Consider the following 23,214-nt stretch of genomic DNA (forward strand, 5'->3'; position numbering starts at 1 on the left):
ACACATTAAAATATTAAATGGCTCTTGGTTCCCCTAAGTTCACTTTAAGTCTCCCTTGATGTCCACTTTAGAAAACTATACTTAGACGTAGCCAATTAATATATTAAAAATAATTAAAAGTCAAAAAATTAATTATGGTGCAAACAACGGGTAATACCTAACATATGACCATCTCAATTTACTAAGGTCGCATTTCTAGGATTCAGATGATTGATCACAAATAGATAGCATAAGGTATGCATCTAGAAAGAGTTCAGTGTGAACACAACCAAAGAACAATGATACATGGAAAATCTGTACATGGAATGCATAAACAAAGTATCATTATTTATTTATAAAATAATAAAATTGAATTAATATTTTTTCTCATTTTAATAATATTGAGCAAAAAAATTTATTTTGCTAAAAATGGATAAAATTACAAATATATATTAAAAATCATTCAGAAAAAAATTGAAAGTGAAAAATACATTTAGTTTTTCTTTGTTTCGATTTGCTTTTTGTTATGAAGATTTTTTCTTTGTTTTGGAAGGTGCTTAAAAAAGAAAAGTAACTCAATTAATAATTTTCCCTTGAAGAGGAAAAATATACAACTAAAAACCATCATTTTACCGTCAAAAGAAAACCATCATTTAAAATGCAACATAAAAGCAAATGTGAAATTATATTTGAAATACTTATATTTCTAGTAATTAGAAGAAAATGATAATTTAGTCATTATGTCTTTACCTAACACATTGGTTAGTTCTTGTATTTTAATTTCTTGAATATTTGAATTATTAAATAATTTAGTCTCTATAAAGGACGAAACTATTGTATAGACCAAAAGATCCGGATTAAACTAGGGGTGGGCACGGTTCGGTTAACCGGTCCATTAGTCAAAAAAATTAACCGAACCATTATCAACGGTTTTTTAATCATCCAAACCGAAACCGGTCCATATCAATCGGTTAACCATACAATCGGTTAACCATTAATTTCGGTTAGGTTTTTCAGTTAACGGTTTTTAACCAATTCTCACCAGTTAACCAAAAATCAACGGTTAACCATAATTTTTACCCAAACCTAAATTTTTAAACAATATTAAAATACATATTTAAAAAATTCAAACGAAACGAATTCATATAAAAGTTCAAATTCAAACTTAAGTACCGAACTAAAAAACAATCCATCAAATTTACATTTAAAACATAAAGAAATATAAATAATATTTCGTCAAAGTGCTTATTACAACATTAATCCATCAAGTTTACATTCAAGTATAATCTATGTTATATATTTATATTAATATAGGTTATAATATGTTAAAGACTTTTTTTTTTTAAATCTTATAATCTATGTTATATAATCTATGTTATATAATTATATATTAATTTTTAAAAAAAAAATTGGTTATATTTATTAAACGGTTCGGTTAACCGTTAACCGCGGTTTTTGAAACTCTAATCCGAAACCGAAACCGAAACCGGTAACTATATATTTTTTTAACCATTAAGAAAACCAGAGGTTCGGTTAACCGCCTTTTCCGGTTCAGATTACCGGTTTTCGGTTCGGTTACCGGTTTGATCGGTTTTTTTGCCCACCCCTAGATTAAACAGTGCATTACTGAAATATAAAAATTAACTAGCATGTTACATAGAAATGTACAGAGTAATAAATTATTTACCCTGGAAGTAATAATAATATAGATGATTCCTACTAATTCGTATATATGTTTTCTTTTGCACTTTAATTATAAGTTCCAAAATTTGTCATTTCAACCATAATTTAAAAGCAAGATGGTTTAAGCTTGAAAAACTAGACAAATTGTTTAAAATATGTTTAATCAATTAATTATATAGGTAATTTTTTTTTGAGAGAATTATATAGGTAATTTAAAAAGGCATAATTAGTGGAAACAATATAGACTAAGTTTTCAAGTAACAACAATTATTTCGATTTACTACTGATTTGAATTTACCATGTACTAATTCAAATTTAGATTAGTTGCAATGATATAGAAATTGTATTTAGAATGAACTTTTTATTAAGAATTTATGTCAAAACTACACAAAATGTTACTTATTGAGGAAAATTAATTAACTAATGCACCGAGTCAAAGGTTTTATTGAGGTAATTTGACCTAATTAAGATTTGAAACATTGATCACATAATAATATTAGGAAAAATGAAACATAAATCTCAATAACATTAGTCATAACTTTAATGTTTTGCACTAATCATGTAATTGGTCTGATTTTTTTTATTGGTTTTTAAATATTCTATTTAATTTACCCTTTATATAAATCCTACCTTCATCCCATTTTTCTTGGTATCGCTTCAAGTTTTCTTTTGTTTTTCTTTTCTATTCTTTTCTATGGAGCCAATCACCCAAGAATCTTGCCTTTCGAATTCATCTACCATCTCGGCTGCTTCCAATGATATAAAGATGAGCATGAGTAAAAGTAAGGAGGACAAGCTTGTTAGAGGGAGCTCTATTCCAGAACCCAAAATTCATGTTTTTCTTGATTTAAACCACCCTATTGAGGACTTGGTTCGTCAGTCAAAGCTAGGCCTTAATATGGGTATCCCCATGAATGTTGATTTGTCTCCTGACAAGCAGTCTATATTCGTGGAAACTCACTTGCATGGGAAGAAACCATTAAACTCGTCTAGAGTTTTCTCATGTCAATTTTGCAATAGAGAATTTTTAAACTCTAGAGCTCTTCACTAGTGGAAAAAAGGCCATTTGCATCGGCCGTTTAGGGCCTTTTGCATCGGCCAGCGGCCGATGCAAAAGCTCTCGACGCAAATGCTATTGCGTCGGCCGCTAGCCGATGCAAATGAGGTGGTTATTTGCATCGGCCCCTTAAAGGGGCCGACACAAATGCCACCTCGCATTAGCCCTTTATAAGGGGCCGATGCAAATGATGTGTCAGATACGTTAAATGACACAATCATTTGCATCGGCCCCTTACAACGGCCGATGCAAATGATTCCTTATTTGCATCGGTCCTTAAAAGGGCCGATGCAAATGATTGTATCATTTGCATCGGCCATATTTAAGGGCCGATTCGGTCTTTTAAAAGGGCCGATGCAAATGATTGTATCATTTGCATCGGCCATATTTAAGGGCCGATTCGGTCTTTTAAAAGGGCCGATGCAAATGATGCCTTTTCATTTAAAAAAAAATTAATTTGGATTGAATAGAGCTCTATAATACGCCAAATAGCTTTGATTCATATATATTACATGGAGAATTTTCATATACATACGTTGCCATCATAATTTAATAAATCTAGATAGACATCAACTCTAAATCGTGAGAGCACAAGATAGACATCAACTCTAAATCCAAATCATCAGTCCAGAACACTATGTGGAGACACTTCAACACATAACTAAGCATCAAAAGAACGAAACAATTCTTGAAACACAAACAAAACGCAATTACACAGCAATATGCAGAAAACAAAACCGATACAAAGACATATAACTCTGATACCAGAGCACGTCAAGAACAAAGCAAAATCGATTAGCAATCTATATCAGAAAACTACTACAGATAATCAAATAAACAGTGAAAAGAACAACAAATCATTCACCAAAACATAAGAATTTTGTTTAAAACAAAGTGGTGCCTCTGCAAATAAGTAGATCTGCAACTGCAATAATACTCAGCATAAGTCGAAATGGGCTTACAAATGGACTTACAAATGCCGTGAAGTCGAAACATATCAAATCATTGTAAGAGTTATATAGCCTATATCAAATGGACTTACAAATGCCGTGAAGTCGAAACATCTTCCGGCAATAGAGTGACATAGCCAGATATCATTCTTGAAGTCATACATATCTAGCATAAGTCCTCGAACCCCATTCTACAAAGATATACAATTCATGTAACTATATCATTAAGCCACCTAAATATTATAGCAATTATTACAAAAATTAAAAGAGAAAAGAAAAAATTGATCAAATTTTAAAGGCTCACCACCAAGGACAAAAAAACCATTGAAAATCCTTTACATATTTCAAAATTCAGAAGTGACTTTCTGAACTTTTACTATTCACATGGAGATGAAGAATGTTGAAAGTTTCTTTTATGCATTATTAGAAAAATGCCTTTGATATAGGCGAACTTTTCTTCTTGAGAAAAAAGTAAACAAATTTTAAATGTATAATATAAATGTCAAACTTATAGTATATAATCAATGTTTTTATGCGCATTTGCGTGCTCTTTGAGAAATTTTTAATTTGACATAGATAATTAGTTTCTGATCAGCTTGCACAAAAAAGAAATGCTGCAAAAAACGTCATGCATGAAATAACTAAAAGATAAACAAATCTAGTTTCATCCTAAAATTTGAAACAGTCAGAAAAACTCAAACTGCCGAGAAGATGTACTCTGATCTTACATTAAGTTGACTGGTTAACAGAGTCTTCTTGGTTTGTAGGAGCTAGCAGAGTCGAACCGATGCTGGGTTTAAAATTCGTAATTCCAAATGAGTTGTGAGTTGTGAGCCATGAATACTTGTTGAATGGCAGACCTTTCACCTAACCAACTAAGAATAATCAATACACCTGCTCTGCCTTCATTTTCTTTTGGTAATTTTATCGAACAACAAATACGCAAAAACAAATTGATAGATAATCGAAAAATATCAATGGCAAACCTTCGATGTCGGGCTCAATGGATGGGTACAGACGCATCTAGGTCGGGTATTTCCATTAGCAGCGCAACTTTCGAATTGCAATCCAGCATCACAGGTTTGAGCTGATGAGCAAGTCTCTCCCAACTGTTCAATTACGAAACCCCAATTGAAATACGCAAAAACGACAATAGAAATAAACCAATAAATGAATTGATAATTGAAATGTGAAAAGCAGAGGAGGAGAGGGATTTAACAAACCTTGAGACTGGAACAAATTTTCTACTAGTGCTGAGTTAATACCTCGGTCTGAAACTCTTTCTCCCCCTGCTTAGAATCAGTTGCAAGCACACCTTCACAGAAACAATTTCGACACTTGACATCTGAGCTTTATAAACAGGACCAAAAACACCTTGCCCTATCAGTGTTGTAAAATTACAGGTCGCTTTTTGCAAATCCCTGCATGAAAACAATCTTATACATTATAACTTAACAAAGATAAATAGCAATGCCAATAGGCGGGACGGTTTCAAGGAAAACATACTTGAAAGAATACTCTGGTATACCAGAAGATGCCAACACATTACTCTTTTTGAACCCTTCAAGCCACAGGAAGTCAATACCTAAAAACTAGATCTAAGGTCAGCCTTCATTAGGAATAAATGGAACAGCTTTATACCTGGATGGCTTAGGGTCAAATATACTCGGCAAGCCCATCTCGTTAGGGAATGTTACAATTGTTCCGGAAGGACCAATCACCCATCTAACATGGTCTGGTATAAGCACTGGAGCATTCGCAGCTCTCTCCTGCAAATGATTTGAATGCATATGCATCAGAACATATATTCTCCTTTTGTAGGAGAGAAAACTCGTGAAAACTAGCATAGACAGTCAGACCAGGCATACCTGCCAACCATAAAACAGCAAGATCATGAGTTTTGACAGATTCAGTAGTCATCTTAAGTTCTAATTTTCTCACAAAACTTTTTTTATACTAAATGTTATAAGCAAAATATATTATTCAAAATGGACATAAAAAATAGAACTGACCTAGAATTCCATAAATATGCTATTCTAAATGCATCACCCGGATAATTTTTTTAGCTCAAGCTGTAGCATCAAACCTATCCACCATAGTTTTGAATTCCGTTCAAGAACCAGTCCTCTGGTAATAACTTGTCATCTTCAACTTGCATTTCCAATGTTGTCAGGTGAGACAAGTTCTTCAATTCTACAAGACTAGCAGCATTCTCTGCAATTAAACATATATGAAATCATAAACATTTTCCTATCACCAATTATGAACTGTAAAACCAAAAGAAAGTTGCAATCGTTTCATAGACAAATGAAACATGATACAAATGCACATCAGTAAATAGAATATCGCAATTTACAAGGATCCGTCATAAACTAAACACCTCTAAAATCATGAGAGCGGCATAAACTGCAAGACCTAGAAGCTTTCCTCAATTTATAAAAACTTTAATTTTAGTCTCACAGTTTTCATGCATGAGATTAAGCTTAGCACGCACCAGCAACACGAAGTAAACAGGTACAAGGGCTTTTGCCCAATATTTCAGCGCGTGTGCAAATAAGAACTTCCCCAGTCTATTGGAATATGCCAGACTATTCACCATGGGGTCTGTCTTTAGGATGCCTCACTTCAACAATAATTAATTTTCATCCTATTTCAGGTATTTTCATGAGCAAGACAAAGTCATTACTGTAAATTTAACAAACCATGACACACAATCGAATGGAATTTCACTATATCAAATCAGCAGTATTTGACAAACACATGAAAATTTCACTATATCAAATCAGCAACCACGAATGGAATTTGAAAATTAGAGAAAGCAGTAGCGACCATGGAATTGGAATTAGATAAAGCGAAAGACAGTTATTTGACAAACCTCATCAAATCGCCTTCTGCTTTCCTGCTCTTCGATTTAACTTCATCGACTGGTATTTTGGGTCGGGATCGGAGTTATACTGAGGTTTGGAAAGTCTCACCTGAAATTACCGTGGTTAATAGAAACAGCGAGGCTAGCTTCTTCCCTCGCCTTGCGGCGTGGGAGACAGCGGAGGACATCGCGCACAAAATCCTTTACTCGAATAATGAGATTATGTCTTCGTAGAGGGTAAAATATGTGCTTAGAATAGCTAGGGTAGAATATGTGCTTCCCAAATGATATAGGCAGACGGTAATGAGATTATGTCTTCGTAGAGGGTAAAATATGTGCTTAGAATAGCTAGGGTAGAATATGTGCTTCCCAAATGATATAGGCAGACGGAGGTGGAAAACGCAGCAGACAGCTGGGTTTCGATGTGAGAAGGAGACGAGAGAGATGGGGAGGCAGCTTGCAAATAAGAAAGTTAACCCTAAAATCCAAATTTATGTTTAACTTTTTATATTTATAAATTGGCCCAATTAATTACAAAATACCTCTTGATGTTTTATTAATTTTTAAATTTATATTAATACTATTTGCATCGGTCTCTTATAAAGGACCGATGCAAATGATTCGATTGATATTTGCATCGGCCCGCTTAAAAGGGCCGATGCAATTGCTACAGTTATTTGCATCGGTCCCTGTTAAGGGGCCGATGCAAATAATTCAATTAATATTTGCATCGGCCCTTTTGAAAGGGCCGATGCAAATAATGTAGCTATTTGCATGGGTCCCTATTAAGGGCCGATGCAAATACTAAATATCATGACATTTGCATCGGCCCTTTATAAAGGGCCGATGCAAATGACTCTTTTGCATCGTATTTTATAAGGGCCGATGCAAATGGGCCGATGCAAATGACCATTTTTCCACTAGTGCTTGGTGGTCATAAAAAAGCGCATAAAAAGGAACGTGCTCTAGCGAACAAGCCACAAGGTATGCTGTTAGGTTCTTTGGGCAACTACCATCAATATTACTTTTATATTAGGTAAAGATGAAATATTTGATTCGTAAACATTTATATTATTAGATCCTTATGTCCTCCAATGGTTTGTATGTCCATGCAGGGTTCTTCAGGAAAAAGATTAGAACTTTCTCACCATCTTCAATTGATTGGACAAAGATTGAGAATAATATTATTAATGGTGGAGGATTTGGTCTTCATGGATTATCATCTTCACGGTTTGAAGAAAATAACAGTTCCTTTTTCCATAATCTTGGCAGTGCTTCTGCATCTACAATTCTCAAAATAAATCCACAATCCGCACAAATTCCTTTAAATGAACAAGTTGATGTTTCCGGAATTGCTTTATCTCTTAAACTTTAATTATGTATTTGTTTTGTTTCAGTTAGTTTTTTTTTTACACATCTTTCTGTGTTTTTAAGTATTGATCGGGAAACCTGCAATTGGATGGAAAACTTTACAGGGAATCCATCCTTTAGTCATCCATGATTTTCTTTTATCTGAATTTTGTGGCTCTAGTCCTCATCAGATGATTAGAATGCAGTGTAAAAAAAATTATTCATATTCGAATTTCATTTAGGAATTTTTTATTTAGTTACACATCATGTTTGGTTCATTCTCTAATTTAATTGGATTTTGTTTTGTAATTTGATACTCTTTTATGTTCAACTTCTATTTATCTATTTTCTTCTTGAAAAACTAATTCTTATAATGTCTCTTAATATTTGAAACAAAGTATGGTTACATTGTTTAAAAAAAACAAAAAATAATCCTATTGATATGTATCATAGCTTCTCGATTTCAAAATCGTTTGTGTCCTTTGTTACCCTTCATCAAGTGCATTTTTTCTCATGGAACGTCATTTTGAATTTTTCAAATGGCAATTTTTGGAGATCTCTCTCAATAACCAATTCCTTCATTAACAAAACAATACCTAGTATTGGAATGGTCACTTGGTCGATGGGAAAATAGACTTTTATATTAATAAATGGCAAAATTCAAGAGATTTTGAAACGGTTTGATTCAGTTGTTCCTGTTTAGTATTAGATATTGCCTAGATGTAGTAGATATCAGTTAGTTTTAAAGTAGCTATTTTGAAACTTTACGAAACATTTTTTATCTGTTGTTTAGAAATAAAAGGAAAAAAATGTTATGAAAAATGGAAACAAATAATCACTCTATGTCAGGATTTGAAATTAAAAAAGGAAAAAGTGAAGGGACCTTGAGTGTAATTGACGCCGATACAATTGAAAGCCTAAATAAAGTAAAATATTGTGAATGGAAAAGAAACTACCTTTAATTACATTAAAACACAATGAAATTCAAAACTAAAATAGTATTCAACCTTGACAATTCCAAATATGAAGACCTTATTGCATAATAGACAATGATGCCTAATACATATAAATCTGTTCATTCAGCTCTGAGGACCCAAAACTAGATATAAACTTAGGCCTTGCAAAATCCATTTTCATCAATATAACAAATTGTTCTTGCTGCTTTTGGACCCTGTCCAATTGTCATGGAGCATGATATTTGAAGACTTGATAACATTATTGGGAGATATTAAATCCCTCTCTTAACAACTACTTGACCACCATCTAGATGTTCCCCTTGATAGGCCAAATCCTCTTCTCTATGCAGTCTTCTCTATGCAGTCTTCTCTAGGCCAAATCCTAAAAAAATTCCTCTTCTCTATGCAGTCTTTTGTTTTCTCCATCATGTCCATAAAAGTCTATAGTATAGCAAACCAAAGACCAACTCAATAGGCCAAATCGACACATTGATAGGTTATCAGCATGGTGAGACAAAATTGTGTATCCTATTAATACAAAAATGCATCAAGTGTTGAGATTTTGATTCTCTAATTCAAAGTTTATTTTTAACTAAATTTAGTGTTACGAGGATTTTAGTTTGTTAGTGAGATAAATATTAAGATTTTATTGTTTCCTTTAAAATCTCTATTTTTGTTGCATTATAAGCCTATAAAAGGACCATAAATCTGTAACTTTCAATTGTGTAGAACATTGATAAATTGAATAAAATTGTTAGCACAATTTGTCACGGGGTCAGAGTTCTCACGCAGAGGCAACTCCCGTGCGGCACCTCAAGTTGCGACACAACTCCTTGAGGCCAGCCTTGCCATCTCCGTGCTCGCTGGTTTTCGCCCTCCCATGGGCTCATCAGAGGAGCGGGATCAGCTCCTGAACTAGTTTAGTGCCTAGATGTACACCCTTTCGAAGATAAGATGCAATCTATATAGCACGTACTCAACCTTATCGCTAATCCCGCGTCTCACGTTTCACGTTCAACCAGCAAGCATCCGCTCTGTCTGCGCGTCACGAACTTCGGTCGTGACATACTCCCTCGCTCAACTCGTGCAACGCCCTCGTGCACGAACTTCTCGCGTGCCCGGATCAGTGTGCAGATTCCCTGCCTGCTCGTGTCTCGCGCTGTCTGGTGAAACACCCACTTTCGACACCCCCTCGAGGTCGACATGACTCGGAGGCGCTCCTCGCCTCGTCCACGTCCTCGGAGTCTCACTCGAGGTTTCAGGGTGCGGGCGACACTCGAAGTGCTTGGCGAATCGTTCGCTGCGGTTTCCTGCCTACTCGTGCTCGCGTTCGAGCACACCACTTGCGGTCCACTTTTAGACCCGCCACCGTGGCCAACGGAGCGCTCGGCAAACTGCGCAGCTAGCACACTATCGGCTCTGATACCAATTGTCACGGGATCAGAGTTCTCACGCAGAGGCAACTCCCGTGCGGCACCTCAAGTTGCGACACAACTCCTTGAGGTCAGCCTTGCCATCTCCGTGCTCGCTGGTTTTCGCCCTCCCATGGGCTCATCAGAGGAGCGGGATCAGCTCCTGAACCAATTTAGTGCCTAGATGTACACCCTTCCGAAGATAGGATGCAATCTATATAGCACGTACTCAACCTTATCGCTAATCCCGCGTCTCACGTTTCACGTTCAATCAGTAAGCATCCGCTCTGTCTGCGCGTCACGAACTTCGGTCGTGACATACTCCCCCACTCAACTCGTGCAACGCCCTCGTGCACGAACTTCTCGCGTGCCCGGATCAGTGTGCAGATTCCCTGCCTGCTCGTGTCTTGCACTGTCTGGAGAAACACCCACTTCCGACACCCCCTCGAGGTCGACATGACTCGGAGGCGCTCCTCGCCTCGTCCACATCCTCGGAGTCTCACTCGAGGTTCCAGGGTGCGGGCGGCACTCGGAGTGCTTGGCGAATCGTTCAATCATCTCCGTTATTATTTCTATCGTTTTCTTCTTCCTTGCCATCAGAGTCGTTTTCCTTATCATTACCATCATCGTCTTCCTCATTATCATCATCGTCACTACCATCATCATCACTGTTATCAATGTGTACTTGTATTTTGGGTTTTGAATGAGGCACATAACTTGTAGTGCACCTTCTATGTGAACTTGACACAATATTACTCATGTCAATGCTCTCGACTTTTTTCACTCTTTCCTTTATCTTTTTAACTTCCATGATGTCTTTGGGAAACATCTCACTTGGTTCCTTCATTAGTTCGACCTCACATTTGTTCTCAGGCACATGCTTGATTTTAGCAGAGGCTTTCTCAATACCTTCTGCACTTCTGTTGTCCTTTGCTTCTTTTTCTATAGGCTTCATGTGCTTCTTGCCTGATGCTTTGACTTCTTTTTCAAGCCTCTTCCTCTTTTTAGATACTTCACAAGTTTGCACCATTTGCTTTGCACTAACTTTATTCTCTGGTTTTACTTCATCTTCATCATCCTTATCACCGTCTCTGTCCGAAGACTCTTAATTCTCAACAACCCCTAGAAATACCTCATGTAATAGATTGCCTATATATTTCTTATATGGATCAAGTGCAAATTTATCAAGTCCAAAATCTTCCTCTAAAATTCGACAAAAACTGTTCGTTGTAACTTCCTCACAATTGGCTTTAATATAAGAATCTTTCTTCAATATGGCTGTGGTAATGCTGCTCTTACTTGGAAGTTCTTTCTTCTTACTGATTGGATCAGTTTCTGGCAAAAGACCCATCACAGGAGAATCCTGAATTTTCTCCTTATCATCAGATACATGTCCTTATACCTTAATTTCTCCTAAATCCTCAGAATTCTCATCATCATCATTTTCTATGGATTCCACTAGACATTGCATGACAAATTTCTTTTGTCCATCCAAAGCATATTTCTCCAATCCCAAATCATTTTCCAACACCCTCCTGATCTCCTGGAAGGTCAAAGAACCAACTTGTTCTTTGATGTCATCTATGCATAAGCGCATAGCTTTCCAAATCTGGGACTTGCTCTCCCACGAATCAATGGCGATTTCTCTTTTCACCATTATTCTCAATTTTTAGGAGAATTTTAATCTGGCTCTGATACCACTTTGTTGGAGAGAAAAGAAGAATATAAGAAGTGAAAGAAATATAGGAGGAAGTTTTTCTTTATTTTTATTTCTCTTTAACTTGTGCTTCTTCACTTTTAGCCTATACAAGATAACTATTTATAGTACATGAAAATGTAACTATTACAAACCTAATAAATAACTCTTAATAACTAGTTAAGAGTGTAACTTAACATCACATAACTTCTAATAAGTTATTCTAAAGTAACTTAATAACAATCAACATAAAGACTATTAATTATAAATTTATTATTTCTAACACAATTTTCTTATTAATTTCTTCTATATTTTTCTCAAAAAATTTCAACATTAAGATATGCCACAAACTAATCCAACTGTATCAGTAAATGTTCGGAAAGGCTGCTGCAAGCTCGATGGTTCCGAACACAGCTGCTGGAAGCTCGATGATGAAGTTAGAGATAAGAAGGATTCTTTCCATGGAAGCAATCTGTTTGATGGATATCATATTTATGTGGAACTCCAGCCAAATAGAGAGTAAATACCAACTTTGTCAAAGAAGCTATCTGCTCTACCTATTGACTGCTACAAGCAACTTTTTCTTCAACATTTATTTGAATTGATTTGGCCATAACTCACTCTATAAGAAAGAAAACTCAAAACCCAAACATTGGACAAGAAATAAAGAAATAAAGAAACATCTTTAGCTCTGTTCTGCTCTGATCTAAACAACAAAATTGACTTTCCATTCATTTTATCTTCTGGATCTTTGTTAATTGTTTTATACAATTTTTTTTTTATTCATTCCATTCTAAGTCTTCATCAAAGATAATAAGTGTATCATACAAAATGCTTCGGAAATCTATGAGGTTAATAACTAATTGTACATTTATGAGCTGAATAACTAATTGTACATACACAAACATATTAAATACAGTTAAAGGTATTTAAAGAGATGTTTTGGGTACATGGACGATGATAATAATAATAATAACTCAATATGATAAAAAGTAGAAAAGGTACAAAGTTCATATGCCAAAAAAATTAGAAAAAAGTTACAAATCCCAATAAAGTGCAACAAAAAATAAATATATGAATTAGGAAGTGAAGATTATGACAACCATAACTAGATTCTTCTTGATTGGGAACCAAAAATCTCCAAATAATGAAATGAACCTTTTATTTCTCGTCCAATAAGATGTTTAGATGTAAATTTTATATATTTTAATATCTAAAGAAATGATGGAATAATTAAAATATGGAATAGAAAATTATGTATTCACCATAATTTGATGTCTTTTGTTTCAAGAATCGTATATTCATGAAGTCCACAAAGATCATTAATCAATATGTATAGAAAAATAGACATATGCAGATGTTGTTATTGCAATTGGCTTTTATACACTTGCTTAGTTGGTGGCTTTATTTACATCAAGAGATGAAACTACAAATAAGATAGTAGATTACTAAAATGTTTTTTTTAAGAAGAACCCTTAAAAACACACCAATGAAGAGGACAAAAACATTTCTTGGAATGGCATCCTTCCTTGCTGAATAGAAAATTAAGACCTGACTTTCAAATCCAATATTGTATAGATGAAGCAAGTTTAATCCAATAAACTAAATGGAAAATTGAGGATCGTTATCAAATTGGGTTCTTTCATCGGATTTTCTGGGTTGGAGGTTGTGGATTCAAAGTTAGGATTGAATTTAAAAAATAATAAAATATTAAATTCATTTAACAAAATACAAAAATAAATTACATTAATCATTATTTGGCTTGGGTCATCAAATACATAGATGACTTCTAACCTTTTGCAATTTTAACAATATAGTCAATAGATTTCAAGTTTTCACATTTAACTCTCTAAACTTGAAGTTTAGGACCACATTATTAAAAAAATCTTAATGGTTGAGGGCCATGACTATATTTGACTCCACTATCATATTACTTTCCTTCTAAACTTCATGGTATAATCAATCAATAAGAAAAAAGAGATGGAAAAGGAAAATTTTACTTTATTCAGGGAAGTGCAAGCAAGGAATGATGTATTATTATTGTTATTATTCGAACTAAAATTTAGAAAAGGCCAAATTTGATGCATAATGTATTAAAAATGTTTATTTCAAATAGGTAAACATTAGCTTGAAATCCTTAATAATTATGATTATGATGGGTTGTCATTCATATTTTTTTATTTATGGTCTCACTAAATCCTTGATGACTAGAAAGATCGCTTTCAAATATAAAACTTGGTACCAATTGGAAAAGGCCAAATTTGATGCATAATGTATTAAAAATGTTTATTTCAAATAGATAAACATCAGCTTGAAATCCTTAATAATTATGATTATGATGGATTGTTATTCATATTTTTTTATTTATGGTCTCACTAAATCCTTGATGACTAGAAAAATCGCTTTTAAATATAAAACTTGGTACCAATTGGAAACAAATTTTTTATAAGGATAAAGGCCAAATGTAACCCAAATATTTTCGGTGAAGTGTGGATTCCGCCTTAACTTATACAATTGTCCAAACTTAACCATAATGTTTCCAAACAAGACCAATTTTAGCTATACATTATCGGAAGTTTGAAAACAGGTAAATGATCTCAAATCTAAAAAGTTGAAGAATTAAAATATAATTTAACTCTTGGAAATTGTCATTTACTTTGCAAATTCTGAAAAAGTGAAATCAAATGGCATCTATATCTAATTAACTTTTTTTTTTAAAATAAACCTAAATAATAACGTATTCCTTTATGTGTCATGGTAATATTTACAAGTGGCACTTGAGTAGAATTTATCAATTTATACATATGTAGCCTAGCACAAAAAGATGCCATTAGGTCACAATTTCCACCCTTTGACATCCTAAACAAAGAGAAATGAAAGATGAAAAAGAAAAACAGAAACATGTTCGCCTTGTTCTAGTTTCCAGTCCATTCGAGGGGCATTTAAACCCAATGATTCAGCTTGCTGAAACCCTTAAATCAAAAGACTTTTTAATCACCATTGCTCAAAGTACCAAATTAAACTCTCCAAATTCTTCAGACCATCTTCAATTTGATTTTCTACCAATAGAAGATAAGTTGTCAGATGAAGATATGTCTTCTTCACACAAAACTGGAATTGTTTTGCTTCTCAATGAAAATTGCAAAGCTCCTTTCCAAGATTGGTTAAGCAAGCTAATTCAACAGGATGAAATTGTTTGTATAATTTACGATGAAATCTCATACTTTGCTGAAGCTGCTGCTTATAATCTAAAAATTCCAAGCATCTTATTCTGCACTACTAATGCTTTTCGACTCAGGGCTGAAGGTCATCTCCCCTTACCAGGTTGGTCATATAATCTCTAAAGGAAGAATCTAGATGAAATAACATATACTTTTTAATAATTTGATAATTATAAGCTAGTGAAATTAACTTCTTTGATCAAATGCATATACACATGGAGTTTAGATGTGGATGGGTAGATAGACTATTAGTATTTCAGATAGAAAACACACTGAAATAGGAAGATTTATCGCTTAATCGAAGATGTTAATTTGATGAATAAAAGATCTATAGGTGTAACTTATAAGTAGTTGAGTTTAATTTAATAGACCTGATAATGTTTGATAGAGTTTAATTCTAAGTGATAAGAAACATCAACCTTATACTGAGCGGATTTTGTAACCGAGATTTGGTCAGGTCATCCAACCGATAAATTATACTATATAAGTTATGTACTACAGTTTCAAATAACATTTTACTTAGAATTAACAACTAATATATCATTTATAGGTCTCATAATAAGATAAGTCGGCCAACTAAGGATCCTCGTGACCAGGTCCCCTCTATAAAATCTCCTAATAAGTGACACCTAAATTTGATAAATGGCATCTAAATTTGGGTGTGGTGTCATACTAACTTTTGGACAAAATTTGTCTTGTTAAATGAAATTAGCTTCTATATCTATACTTGTTATTTGAAGAGGCAATTGTAGATCCAATAAATATATAGGTATGCTTTCTAAGAATGGTTGTTCAAATTTTCTTACAGTTTTTCCCTAATGCTGCATTAAGTGGAGTCAGTTTAATGAAGCTAGAAACTAGAGAATCCCCAGTTATACACAATTAATATTTACTTGCATATCACAGATCCAGTGTCACATGAACCAGCACCAGAGCATCCTATACTCAGATTAAAGGATCTTCCAATTTCAAATTTTGGGTCCATACAAAGTTTGTTCAAGCTATTATCTATTGCAATGAATATAGGAAGTTCCAAGGCTATAATCTGAAACACAATGACATGCCTAGAAGACTCATCATTGACACAATTCCAACAACAAAGCCAAGTTCCGATCTTTGCAATAGACCCTCTCCATAAACGTGTCCCTATCTCTCTATCAACACCATGTTGCTTTCTAGAAGAAGATAAAAGCTGCATAACATGGTTGGACAAGTAAACCATCAATTCTGTAATCTATATAAGCACAGGAAGCATTGTAACAAATTCAGAGAAGGATATAGCTGAAATGGCTTGGGGTTTAGCGAACAGCAGGCAACCATTCTTGTGGGTGATTCGGCCGGGTTCCGTCCATGGTTCAGAATGGATAGAAGCATTGCCTGAAGGGTTTGTTGAAAGTGTTGGAGAGAGAGGTTGTATTGTGAAATGGGTGCCTCAAAGGGAAGTTTTGGGACATGAAGCAGTAGGAGGGTTTTGGAGCCATTGTGGATGGAATTCTATATTGGAGAGTATATGTGAAGGGGTTCCATTGTTGTGTAGACCTGGGTTTGGTGATCAGAAGGTGACTGCAAGATTTGTAAGTGAAGTTTGGAGAGTTGGTTTGCAATTAGAAACTGAAATGGAGAGAGGAGAGATAGAGAATGCTGTGAAGAGGTTGATGGTGGATGAACAAGGGAAGGAAATGAGGCAGAGGGCTATGGAGTTCAAACTCAAAGCAGAATTGGAGATAAGAGATGGTGGTTCTTCTTATAATGCCTTGAATGATTTGGTGAAGTTTATTTGCTCATTTTAATTCTATTTAGAACCAGTATCATCTTTATTGTTTTTGTTATATCATATAATCTGTTTCTTTTTTCAATTGTCATCCTCTGAAATTAAATTTCAACTTTCAAAGTTACTACTAGACATTCTGGTTACGCTTAGGAGTTACAAGTTGTGGGGTGGAAATGCTCTTATGAACACAGAATCAAACAAATTGCAAAACTGATTTTTTTGTTTTTTTTGTTTTTGTTTTTTTTTTTTTTGTATTTTACTAAACCATAGAGAATGCATGTTAAAAGTGGTTCTACCATTTATTTTTTAAATATTTGATAATGTTGTGGTGATTTTATCTTTCATTGCTTCTTTAAAAATGAACATGCAGTTAAAAACTAATGGAAAAATTGGTATTGCTTGTTTAAAGAAGGACATATCAAAAGCAGAGTGGAATGAGTTTTTTTTAGAGAAAATAATGTTTAAGTTGAACTTTTCACATCAATGGACTAATCTTGTCCTTTAGTATGTTCATAAAGAAAAATATCACATTATAAATGATGAGTACTGTATGTTCAAAATCAAGTTTCATTTTGTTCGTGAAGCTAAAATCGAAGGTGAAATTAATCTCATTCATTGTAGTAGTGAAAATCAAATCGCAGATATTTTCACGAAAGCACTACTGAAAAATAAGTTTGAGTTTCTACGAACCAAACTTGGTGTTTATAGACAACACATTAAGGAGGAGTGATCAAATTATTGTGTAAGTCTATATTCATATAAATTAATTATGAAAAAAAAAGAAAATAAGTAAATAAAGCATAATAACCCGTATGCCATCCTGCAAGTGAAATAATAATAAAAAAAACAAAATAAATACATTGTTAGTTGCATTGGTATCTATGCAACTAACAAATAAAGACAAAAACTAATGAAGTAAAAGACTACAAATAAATATCACAAGTTATCGTGAAACATTATCTTCAATTAATTGATGTGAATTGAGGACTTGTGTGAAAACTTGTGAGCATAAACTAAATGTTGGCTGAAATGTGTAAGGTTGACAGTTGAATTGATGCAGATCGGGTAACGGGCGATAGTTTTCAATCGTAAACTACCAAAGATATTCTCAAGCTGAACTTGAAGGAGCCGTGAAACCCCCAGATTTACAAGCTAAACATGAAGGAATTAGAAATCCCCATTATTAAGAGGGATGAACCCTAAAAACACTCTCAAAGAGAAGATATAATTTGATTGATAAAAGTTGTCCTTCTTAGAATGGAAAGGATGAATTTATATCATCCAAGACCTAAAGATGAAATTACAATAAAGGGTGGTCACTTATAACTAAATAGATAAACCTTAAAGGGGTAAGGTGGGATAATGGAAAACAAGTGGCAAACTAGTAAATAAGAGCTAATGACAAACAACAATTATTAATGGCAAAATAGTAAATATAGTGGACATGCTGGTGTCAGACTTGTCCCCCTTTGGTGAGCAAGTAATCCCCAATTCTCCTTAACGGGTAAGTAATCCCAAGTCTCCTTGGTGAGCAAGTAACCCCAAAGGATACACATGAGGAGATACATCGGATAGATACTCAGAAGTAGATCCATCCAAGTAGATACGTGAAGGAGATACCTCGAAGTAGATCCATCGAAGTAGGTCCATCGAATAGATTCGTCAAGGAGATCCGTCGAAGGAGATCCATCGGAGAGATCCATCAAAGGAGATCCATCGAAGAGATCCATCGGAGAGATCCATTGAAGAGATCCTTCAAAGGAGATCCGTCGAGGAGACACATCGAAGAGATCCGTCGAAGAGATCCTTCGAAGAGATCCTTTAAAGAAGATCCGCCGAAGAGATCCATCAAAGGAGATCCGTCAAAGGAGATCCATCGGAGAGATCCATCAAAAGAGATCCGTCGAAGAGATCCATCGAAGAGATTCGTCGAAGAGATCCTTCAAAGGAGATCCACCGAAGAGATCCATCAAAGGAGATCCGTCGAAGAGATCCTTCAAAGGAGATCCGCCGAAGAGATCCATCAAAGGAGATCCGCCGAAGAGATCCATCAAAAGAGATCCGTCAAAGGAGATCCGTCGGAGAGATCCATCAAAGGAGATCCGTCGAAGAGATCCATCGAAGAGATCCTTCAAAGGAGATCCGTCGAAGAGATCCATCGAAGAGATCCTTCAAAGGAGATCCGCCGAAGAGATCCATCGAAGACATCCATCGAAGAGATCCTTCAAAGGAGATCCGCCCAGGTAGATACACTTAAAAGAAAAAGATATACTGGAACTTTAAGTGTGTCTTCCTCCTCTTCTGAATCACTTTCCCCACATACCTGAAGAAATTTGTTACCTTGCTACTTCCCTAACCTAGACTTGAAATTTGTTGAAAAGATGTCCGCATCATACTCTCTTTCTTAAAAAAAAGAAATAGGATCACACTTGCCTTTTGATGACTTGTGGAGAATTTCCGATTAGCTTCCGTCCCTGTGGGGGCATCGCTGTGGGGGCGTTGTTGGGTTCGACGGGGGGAAGCTCCGATGCCAAAGTTAGTATAAAGTATGAAAGAGCAAACTGAATTGACAAAGTAGGGTTTCTAGGATTGTGTGAACGTGTACCTTGATAGCTTGAGATGCAAGCTATATATAGTAATGAAGTTGTAACCTTTAGTAACTAGAAAGTCTCCATTAATGCTTCATTAATGGCGGTTACTGGTTTCCTTTAAGTATGCCCGTTAGCTTATTAATAGCTCATTAATGGCCTTTATTGCGGGATCGGCTCAGCTGTTCCGCTGGCGGATTGAGAGGTTATAGCGGTTCGCCACATAAGTTTGACTACGGATCTCTTGTGGCGAAGTCTTGGTGATCCGCCTGTCGGATCTCCTTTGCTTGATACGCCATAACATTCCGGTATCAGGTGATCAATACGTGGCCGTCCTAGGCGAATATCTCCTTTGATCCTTTGGATAATATCCCAATGTTATCAGAAGCCCCCCTAAAGTTCCTTTAAAGTCCTTTAGGGCTTTTGAGCTTCTTCGCGCGCCGTCATGATGACTTTCATTGATGGTCACTCTGTTCGATGCCAATCGATGGGTGACACGTGTCGTAGGCGCGCCGCTCGAGGAAAGAGAAAACGTCTTCTTCCTTCCTCTCTTTCTCTTTGCACTCCACTTGCATTCCTCTTCCATTTTCCTTCGAGTTTTTTGCCCAGAGTCTCTCGGAGCTCAGAATCCTCAAAGCCTTAACTCCCATGTAAGTGAAGCTTTTCATTCTATTTTTCTGAATGTTTAGGAGTTCTTCTTCATCCTCCGAGTCTACATTTGAACTTTTTAATTTGACCACTTCTTCCGAAACCGTAGTTAGCTGGACTTCTTCTTCTTCGGAAAATTCTGATTCTTCCGAAGGTACTGTCAGTTGCGACTTAGCTGAGTTACGTAACTCGGTGCGTAATAGCAATCGAACTCGTTCAGATAGGATTGAGAACTTTCCCGTCGCCGTTACTTGTTTTTCTCCGGCAGTAGATTCTAGGCGACTTTTTCCCGTATGAGCGCATCTTCTTCTTCAGCCCCATCTAGGAAAAAGGCGCCTCGTGCGGAATCCACTTCCTCCCGTATGAGCACCGCGGATCTAGCAAATCTGGCGGATCGCTTTCCTTGGATAAAAGATTACGAGACTAAATTGGCGGAAGCTCATCAGAGACCCGCCTGTCCGCCAACGGGGTATTTATCTGTATACAGTTGTCACGTAGAAAGAGGGTTTCGGCTTCCTCTTCCTAAGATGATGGCGAACATCTTAGCTTACTTTGACATCACTGTCAGCCAGCTGCTACCAAATGGCTGGTTAGATGTAGCTCTGGATTGTTATTTAGCTTCAAATTTAGGGGTAGTTTGTAACCCCCGAGTCTTTCGAACTCTTCACAAACCGACGAAACGAAAAGCTGAGTCCTTTTACACCTTTGCTAAGTTTGGAACCTATTCGCCGTTTAGCGGCAAGATGTCCAATGTCCATCTTTGGGATGAAAAATTCTTCTATGTAAAGATAAGGGAGGGCGAGTCTCTAGGCTTTCCGTCGGTTTGGAGTGCCAGACCCTTGCATATGGCTGGAGACATGCGTATATTGACAGACAGTGACGAGGAAGTGGCGAATATCATGAAAAGTGTCAAGGCGGAGGCTTGGACATACGCCGACGCCTTGGACTTCATGACGAATGATATTCCCTTGATCCGCCAGGAAGGGGACCAAATCACTTATGTGAAGTTTACAGAACTCGATGAAGGTAACTTTGTTTTTCCTTGAACCTTGATTATTTTATGGTTCTTTTGCCAGGGGTTTGTCTAAGGCCAGTCATGCTCTTGTAGAGATACGCAATAAACTGAAGGAGGATGAGGCTCGAAAAAAGGGGCAGGCAGCGGATCCCCAGAAGGGTGCAGAAAAGCGTCCCGCTGATACAATGGCTGATCTTCCTCTATAGAAGAAGAAGAAGCCTACAACTTCCGGCGGACGAAAGTTTATGGTGGATGCCATGAGAGCCGCGATGCCCACTGTGGAGAAAGAACAGGTAAGCTGCTTTAATGTTTCTTTTCTCTATATTGTGAATCTAAGTTTTGACCTTCCAATCCTTGTGCAGATGGTGAAGCCTGATCTAGGCGGTTACTGGTCCGCCAAATATGGTGACGAGGGATCTTTGAGGAATGAATCCTTCATCAATGACCTGGACGAAGTTCTTGGTCAATTAGGTGAGGTGCGGAAGAGTCAAAACCAGATCCCGGGATCAGCCCATGTTCAGATGGGAAAAATGGAGCTTCTCACGGTAAGTTCCTTCTATCCTTTTGCATTTTTGGATGAAAGAGTGATCTCCTTTGGGGAGAGTTTTGCTGTTGTTCTTTCGCTTGAATCGGCCTTTGCCCTTAATGGTATACACCCGTATGCGTGCCATAGAAGCGGATCTCCTTCAAGGGGTGGCGGATAAGGCAACCATAGAAAGAATGGAGAAGGAGATCGCCGTTGCTAATGCGAACGCTGCGTCCGCTATTGCCCTAAAGGATGCTGAGATCCTTAAATTGAAGATACAAATGGATGCGGACGCTAAAGAACATGAAGCTGCTTTAGAGGACACTGAGATCTTGGCAGGGGAGTGAGCTTACTACTACGGCGAATGGATCATGGTGTATGTTCAACAGGCGCATCCCGAGATTGATTTTACAGATCCGGAGTTCGTGGTTCCTGACGTGGATGTGGTCCTTAAGTATCGCAAAATCCCGGAAGTCAAGGACTACATCCGTGATCACATTCGCAAGGTGATGAATGGATCCGCCGAAGAAAGCAAACCCCTTGCCGATCTTGAGCCAGAGGACCTCGATAAAGTGCCTCCGAAGGCGGGTGACCAGAATGCGGAGCTGATAACCGATGGTACTATTCCTCAAGGAGAAATTATTTCTGTAGAGAAGGAAGCCCCATTGGAGGGCGCATCTAATGTAAAAGATGCTAAGGAGGATGCTCCTGTAAATGTTTAGTTTTGTAAAACTAAGTACAATTTTTAATCCTTGCTATAACTATTTATGTTTACTTTATGCTTTGTGCAAGTAAATTTATAGGCTTTAGGATTGATTTGAAGTAGGTGGCCAGCCATACCCCATGGTGTGAACCTTTGTGAAGGTTTGAAGCTGTTTATTCCTTTAGAGGAAGTTAAGCTGCCTTAGGGGATCGATTTGCTTCCTATCTTTGAGGTGAATCGATCCGCCCTTAGGACTTATGAACCCTTCTTTGGGAAGGATGTAAGAGAGTGTAAAGATCTCGCGTCCGAGAAATGTTTTAACTCTATCTCTAATGGTGATCATTTAAGGGTTGATCCGCCCATGAGATTGTTCTCCTATCTTCGAGGAGAAAAAGTAGCTATGTCGTGATAGCATTACTTTCTTGTGTGGGGAAGCGTTGGGTGCCCCCCTTTCTTTTTTAGGCTGGAATATTTATATTGCTACAAGAAAATACTTAAAAAAGAATATTGACAAGAGAACAATTGCCTTTTATTGAATGGTGATACGCTTTATTACAGCAAGCGGGTCTTATATGTGAGCCTTATTAAAACCTTTAATAAGAAAAACCTCATGGGAAAAAAGCCTACTAAAGGAAAAAGAGTACTCAAGTCCTTGATTACATTCTATTTTCTGGCGAAATATTTGAGGAGGTTTTGGAGATTCCATGTACGCGGCAGCGTATTTCCCTCCATGTCTTGAATTTTAAATGTGGCGAATCCAATCTTGTTGATTATTTTGTACGGACATGTCCGG

At 36.3% G+C, this 23,214-nt stretch overlaps 2 long non-coding RNA genes and 1 pseudogene across 3 annotated transcripts; 1 reads left to right on the plus strand and 2 right to left on the minus strand.

Annotated features, from left to right (window-relative positions):
* Positions 1-3,616: 3,616 nt before the first annotated feature.
* On the minus strand, positions 3,617-5,242 carry LOC136232097 (uncharacterized). 2 transcript variants are annotated; one of them, XR_010690302.1, is made up of 6 exons: positions 5,176-5,242; positions 4,893-5,090; positions 4,656-4,778; positions 4,398-4,536; positions 3,762-3,860; positions 3,617-3,644 (listed from the first exon to the last, which is right to left on the minus strand). It is a non-coding gene; the product is annotated as an uncharacterized lncRNA (long non-coding RNA). The 2 variants fall into 2 exon arrangements; XR_010690301.1 differs by having other exon boundaries at positions 3,625-3,860.
* Positions 5,243-5,301: 59 nt separating this feature from the next.
* On the minus strand, positions 5,302-6,976 carry LOC136232070 (uncharacterized). Its single transcript, XR_010690272.1, has 3 exons — positions 6,545-6,976; positions 5,682-5,883; positions 5,302-5,438 (listed from the first exon to the last, which is right to left on the minus strand). It is a non-coding gene; the product is annotated as an uncharacterized lncRNA (long non-coding RNA).
* Positions 6,977-14,822: 7,846 nt separating this feature from the next.
* LOC136233583 (UDP-glucose iridoid glucosyltransferase-like) lies at positions 14,823-16,960 on the plus strand (annotated as a pseudogene).
* Positions 16,961-23,214: the final 6,254 nt, after the last annotated feature.

The sequence above is a fragment of the Euphorbia lathyris genome, chromosome 6 (genome assembly GCF_963576675.1).
Source record: "Euphorbia lathyris chromosome 6, ddEupLath1.1, whole genome shotgun sequence".
Classification (NCBI taxonomy): Eukaryota; Viridiplantae; Streptophyta; class Magnoliopsida; order Malpighiales; family Euphorbiaceae; genus Euphorbia; species Euphorbia lathyris.